Raw genomic sequence first — 6,753 nt, forward strand, 5'->3', positions numbered from 1 at the left:
GATCACCTTGTCAACCAGCTCGGATTAAACCACCACCAGTTTCAGGCCCGGGGGGAACATCCCTATTCACATTCATCTACTCATGCATGTTAAAGCATAATTCAGCATGAATGTTCCTGCCGAGGTCTGAGCGCCAAAGACTATACTTTCTTATCAATAAATTCTTCTAATTATCTTTTCTCTCTGTGTGAGTTTTTCAGATTGAAATAAGTTTAGAACACACATTTTGAACCCTAAAAATTGAGATTATCTATTTTGAAGCCCTTTAAGTTGTAGGCCCTTCTTGTAATTTAGTCTCCAAGCATCTCTAACATGATCCCTGGCAACCGGTTGTTCAATGTGAACCCAGATTTTAAAATTAAATTAAATTAAAAAGGAAAAAAAAGGCCTGCAACTTGTTTGAATATACAACCTTTTTAATTCAATAAAAGTTTTAGTTTTAGTCCTGCTTTATGCTATCTGAAAGATATATTTTGTGAATGTTTATTTATGTTTTGAAAATGTCCATGCTATGATACTGCTTTATTAAAGTAAGATGTATCACCAGAGTATGTAGATTAACCATAACATATCACATCTATTGAGTGAGAAGGTAAATTCAAGAAATCACTGCTCTTACATCCACACAATGTCAGTGGGAATCTCCAGTTTCTAAAAGTCTGTGGTAAAATGTGCTGGTGTCCAAACACTGCTAAATTAAAGCTTTAATTATATTTTAAGCTTTCATCAAAATCTACATGAACCCTGAAATAAAATATCCACATGCTAAACCAGAGGAACATCTTAAAAAACATAAGAATAGCTCCGGAGTACAGGAGTTTCCCGGCCATCCTCGGATGTATTATATCTATGTTACCTTTAATAGGATTTTTTTTTTTTTTTTTTTTATCACCAGAGTAGCTTGTTTTGCTACATCTACAATGAAATCAACGTGCTAGAAGACAAAATCTAATCAAGTTACTTTAGAATTAAGAGTGACACTTGGCACAGTTTGGCTTAAGAAGCTTTTTACATGATTGCAAGAAAAAAAGGAGTAGGGAGGGTTGTCAGGATGATAAATGAGAAGAAACACTGTGGTTTCCTGAAAAACACACTTCATTCAATTTTAAAGGGGCCTCAGGCGATAACGGATGAATGGAGGTGCTTGCAGGTGAGACTGCAAGACTAACTGAATATTTCTGTAAAAGAAGCGACTGAAACTGCTTAAAACATTGCTGTATTTATTTTTTCAATGCAGAATTGTCCTGGGTCTGGTGGTTTTGTTGCAAAAATGTTCTAAACAAAAGATTGCTTTAGGCATAGCTAACACTTTAAAGGCAGGCAATTGCTGCAATAAGCCACAAGGTGGGGAAGATGTGCACATTTCAAAGAGGATATAAAAAACTAAAAATAATACAAAAACAATTAAATATATGATGTGGACGGTGATAATATCACTACTAGTCCATCATGCAACTCAATATCATGCAAATAACAGTTCTCTATTAATATGTTAAAAATATTAACTTAATGTACTATATAAAACAACTGAGGTTGATTTGAAGTTATTCTTTTTCCTTTAATTACCTTTTGAGGTTTTATATTTAGCAGTGACCAGAATATTAACTCATGTGTGGGGTTCTGTGGACATAGTGATGACTTTAGAATGAATCCCTGGTGGGTTCTGTCCCATTACCTCACGGTTGGCCTGATTCTCAGTATGGCTTCATTAGCAATGTCTTTGTACTTATCACTACATCCTCTAAAAAAAAAAAAAATCTGAAATACAAACAAAAATGATTAGAATTACCATCTTGATTCATTATGAAAAATTTAGCCAGGACATAGGTTATCGTCCGCTTAGTCCCTTCTGAAGTCGCAACTAGGGTTCCCTTGGCTAATTGCCCTACAGGGAAACAGATGGGACCATCACAGCTCCAGCAGTGCAGCTGTAAATAAAGAGAGGCTTTTTCTGAATGCTGAAATGGGAATTAACTGAGCCTGCAGGAAGCTGGAGTGACCATGATGGATCACTTTACTGTAGCTTCTAGAGAACTTGTTATTTAATTCATGTTGGCTTCTCCTGGTAAATAATAATGAGGTTTTTGAAATATACACTTTTAGCTGGTAACAAAATGTGCAGTGCTGAAGGGCTCATTCATTTATCATATATAGCCAATGGGAAGGTCCTGCTATGCTGTTTTAGAGGTGATCTGGAATCAGCACCATGGCTAGTTACACCTAAGGTATCCTTCCTAAGATCAGCACCATGGCCAGCGACAATTCTCAGTTTTAAACATGATGCAACAGCACCGCCCAGTGCTACAGTTTGGGAATAGCATCTGAGTTTCATGATCGTGTATAATATACTTTATGTTTGATTAAAAAGCAAGAAGCTTTCTCTCATTATTAGTTCAAAAATGTATCATATTAGTAAAATTTTAAAATGACTGACAGCAAAATTCTTTGCTTTAACAAATTCCTACATATATATATATATATATATATATATATATGCAATGTATTGTGCACATTTGTCCAGGTTGAAAAAATATCCTTTGCTTAAATTCATATTTATCCGTTTATACTGTTCACGTTTTGTTTCTCAGCAGGAACATTTAAAACTTCCGTCTTTAAAGTGCATTTATTCTTTTTTGGTTGAAACCGAAGGTGGTGTGTTTCGACCTTCCTAAGAAAGGCTTTTCGATTTTCCTTGGTCCGAGCTGTAATTGGATTTCAATTAGGATTAACATGCTTAGCCAGCAAACAGCATGCAACAAGTACAGCCCTGTTTCAGATTGCAAGGAATCCTTATAGGAATGGAAAATATAAAATCAGTTTATATGGTTTATTGCTTGGAAAAGGGCGCAGAGCGATAGTAAACGTCGTCTTCCGGCCCCGTAGCGGCTCTATTTATCCTCTCCGCGTCGTAGCAGAGAGACAGAGCTGACAATCAGCGGCTTCCTACTGGCTCTGCTGCGCATGCGCGCTTCTGCCGGTTTGCTGCGGCTCTTTGCTTGATGCCTAAAAGCTGCGTTAAGCTGAAAAAAGCAGCAGCCTCTCCTTTCCAGGAATGTCCAAATTAAAACAAATAGCTACAACTGTACTTTCTTCGTTTACCAGCTTCCTGCAGGCGATTTATATATGTTTTGTAACACATTTTACTGACTAAATTCATAAAGTTAAGTATTATGCTATTTATGCATTTATATAAAACATCCATTTTAATCTGAGAAATAAAAAACTAATATCAGCTAAATGGACTGAATGGATTACCTTTTAAAATGATACTAACGTTAGAATAAAACCATATTGCCTGTTAACTAGCTTAGAATTTAATTTCTTTTTTTGTATTTATCCATGGACGAAAGAAGCTTTAATATAGAGATTTTTTGAGTGGTTTCTGTCAAGGTTAGGTTGAGGTTGTGAGGACCCAAATGCAGGAGCATGGAGGCAGAGGTGATTTTGTTGAAGATTTAATTGAATGATCACAAACATCTGAGGCAGGAATCCAAAAATCCAACATAAAAATGTAAAACAAACCAGAACCATGGAGACATCAGGGAAAACAAGCATGAGGAACTACGGAATGAGCAGGAACCAGCACTGAGGAACTGCACAGGGAGAGTATTTATCGCTGACTGAACAAAGACAGGTCTAACGAGCCGATAGGTAGAAATAAACTACAAAGACACAGAACACAAATAAACTTAAAAATAAACCCAAGCAGAGGGCAGAACCCTGACAGTGTCATTTAAAAATTATCAAATAAGACATTAAATTAGGTGATGAAAATACAGATATCAGATGTTTTGGAAATACAAGAAATAAATAAAAGCTTGTTTTATATTCTTTATATTAGATGTATGTTGTCCTCCTTTAGATGTTGTCAGACCCAATTTATTGTGATACCAGTAAATAAAACTCTTGTTCACAGACTCAATCCATTGTTACATATCCTGAGCAAAAATGTCTAGCCGTACAAATCAGGTCAAGATATACTTCAACTTTTACCTACAGTTGAAATTACTAAAAATAGGATTTAAAACAGAGGCATGTTCTATTTATGAGTAAATAACAAGGAAGAGAGATGTCCATTGATTTAGAAAATTATAGTTCTAAATTGTAGTAACTGTTTCACAAACAGTACATGTTACTCAAACTAACATGGTAATTTTTTATTCCAAATTATACAAATACAAAAAAAAAAAACTTTAAAAAGTCTTCTTGAATAATCGTTTAACTGCCCATCCATATAAAATTGTCTATGCAAAGTCACTTGGGGGCTGGTGCCCATCTGCAGTTGGCACTGGGTAAAAGACATTGTATACCCTATAGGTCAGCTGTTCCAAATGGAGACAAACAAATTACCAAGAGGGAACTCATACGTGCATGAAAACAGGCAGGGATTCAAACTTAGGATCTTCCTGTTACCAGAGCTACAGAGTTACAGATTAGATAATCAAGTTCATTAACGCATGTGAAGCTGCCGTACAAGACAGAGTCGTATTCATGAGAGGCTGTCTTAACAGAGCTAACAATAGTTTTGTTGTTGTTATTATTCAGTCTGAACAGACTGCTACCTTTCAGCCTCTTCAAAATGTAATAACTTCCATCCAAGTCACATAATTTAATAAAATAAATTTATGGTTTTTTTTTGGTTCTAGAGATTTAAAAAAGGGGGGGAGGGGGAATTCAGTATGGATTATTTTTGCAAAACACTGCATATTTAGAGCACTTTGATTCTGAAACGAAAAGAAAACATTACCCATACAGTGAAAAAAAAAATGCAACTGCTTTTGGCATTTACTTAATCATATTTACTTATTTTAACACCATTGTTTTACGTCCTACCCTGCTGACATGAAACAATTGTGTTAAAGTAACTAAATATGGTTAAGTAAATGCCAAAGACGGTTGAGCAAAATTAGTTTTATTAAAAAAAAATATTATTATATAGCTCTCAATCAAGGGGGAAAAAACTGTAATTTGGGAATAGATGTAAGTGTATTGCATACCCTACTTTATTTTATAAAAAAATATTGTTTCCTCATTATTTGCTTGTGCAAAGAGGGTGTAGGCTATTTTATTCCAAAATCTGTCAATAAAATATTAATTTAAGGTCTAAAACGAGAAAGATCAAAGAAACTGCAAATGGTTTTCTTTGAAGGGCTTTTATTTTGAAGTTTTCACGGGATCTTCATCTCTGTTAATCAGTCTGGCTTGATCTTCTTTAGGTCGACAGACGCTGCCTTGGAAACGACATAAATCCAGTGCACGCAGCTGGCTCTTTAGCAGGGACCTACATCCCCCCCACACTTCAAAGGCTTCCGCCCCTCTGGTACCCTCCTCTTCCTCCTCCACCTCTTCTCCATCCATTCCTCCGTTCATCTCCCGATCTCTGCGAGCATGGATGATCCGAAATGAAGGCGAGGAGGCGCAGCAAGAGAGCATCGAAATAACCGAGACAGGAGGAGACGGGAGGTGCCGCAGCCAGGTAAATGTGAGCAGATTTCCAATCAGCTTTGGAAGCCACGGCCGTGGGGAAGGAGCCGTGTCGATGCGGGGGCACGTCGCCACGGAGGAGGAGGGAGGGAGGGAGAGAGGATGCATTTGTTTTTGTTATTGTTGCAAGAAGAGGAAACAATGCGTGCGCCCCTTATTACTCAGCCTCAGAGGTGATAGATTTATACGCACGCGGATTGATCTTAATATTTAAAATTGTGTTAAAAGGGTTTTATCAAAGCACGCGCTCCTTTCACACCATTTTATTCCGCCCTGCGTGGCGGAGGCGCGCTGGTCAGGTGCTTTTCTAACAAAATGTCACCAGTTGGAGGAAAATGTGCTTGCAGAATTTAACAGAAAATAATAAGAAAGAGCTGGAATAAAAAATAAAAAAAATTAGAGTTTATAGAAGAGGAGGTGTGTGGACAGGATCCTCTGGAATAGCAGTGGATTTGGTATCTTCTGTATGGAAGACAGTGTTTGATCATAAGGTGCTTTTAAATGGACGGTATAATCTTTTATAGAATATTTTGTGGTATTATAGATTTAAAACATGTCCCAAGTTTTATAGAAAAAAAATATTATTGATGTTGCAGCTGCTTCTGCTGCTTGCCAGATGTCTTCATGCCTTAAAGCCTCCTGGGTCTAAGCAACTTCACGTGTTTTTGTGTAATATCAAAGATGTATATTGAATAACACAAATTTTTTTGCAGTTCACATTGATAAAAGCCATCCAGATGATATTTTTGCTGCTATTTACTACAAGAGAAACTGCATAGAATATGTGCACCATTAATGTCTGACAAACTAACTGATTTTTTAAATGGAGATCATATTCAATTCAATAATACTTTATTAATCCTAAAGGGAAATTAAATGTCGCAGTAACTCATAGTTTATTTTTTTGTTTGTTTGGGTTTTTTTGGTGTTGTAGATGTTGATAGCTGTAGGCAGGAAGGATTTAGCTTTGGATCAATTCAGACACTTTCTAAAGCTGTCAATTAGCCTCTGGTATAATGTTGTGTGGATATTTGGCTCTAAAGGTTATTTAAATTATTTGATTTGTGTGTACGGATTCAGCATTTGAGGATGGCTCAGTTCTATGGTGTTTAAGTTGTTTTAAAAAAACAAACATTTGTCTTAATAATGGTTCATAACCAGTTATTGTGTGTGTTTGGGAGCATGGTCCTGTTTTGAAAGCCAGGGGTGTCCCGATACAACTTCTTCATTTCCGATACAATACCAATGTTACAGCTTAAGATGATGACC

At 36.4% G+C, this 6,753-nt stretch overlaps 1 protein-coding gene across 2 annotated transcripts in view; it reads left to right on the forward strand.

Moving 5' to 3' along the window:
* Positions 1 to 5,240: 5,240 nt before the first annotated feature.
* Positions 5,241 to 6,753, forward strand: part of LOC107097985 (wiskott-Aldrich syndrome protein family member 3-like) — a 57,029-nt gene continuing 55,516 nt past the window's right edge. For both annotated transcript variants that reach the window (XM_015395401.1, XM_015395402.1), the window contains exon 1: positions 5,241 to 5,476. The gene's annotated coding sequence lies outside the window, so the exon portion shown is untranslated. The remainder of the gene's footprint in view (positions 5,477 to 6,753) is intronic.

The sequence above is a fragment of the Cyprinodon variegatus genome, unplaced genomic scaffold (genome assembly GCF_000732505.1).
Source record: "Cyprinodon variegatus isolate N-32 unplaced genomic scaffold, C_variegatus-1.0 Scaffold739, whole genome shotgun sequence".
Classification (NCBI taxonomy): domain Eukaryota; kingdom Metazoa; phylum Chordata; class Actinopteri; order Cyprinodontiformes; family Cyprinodontidae; genus Cyprinodon; species Cyprinodon variegatus.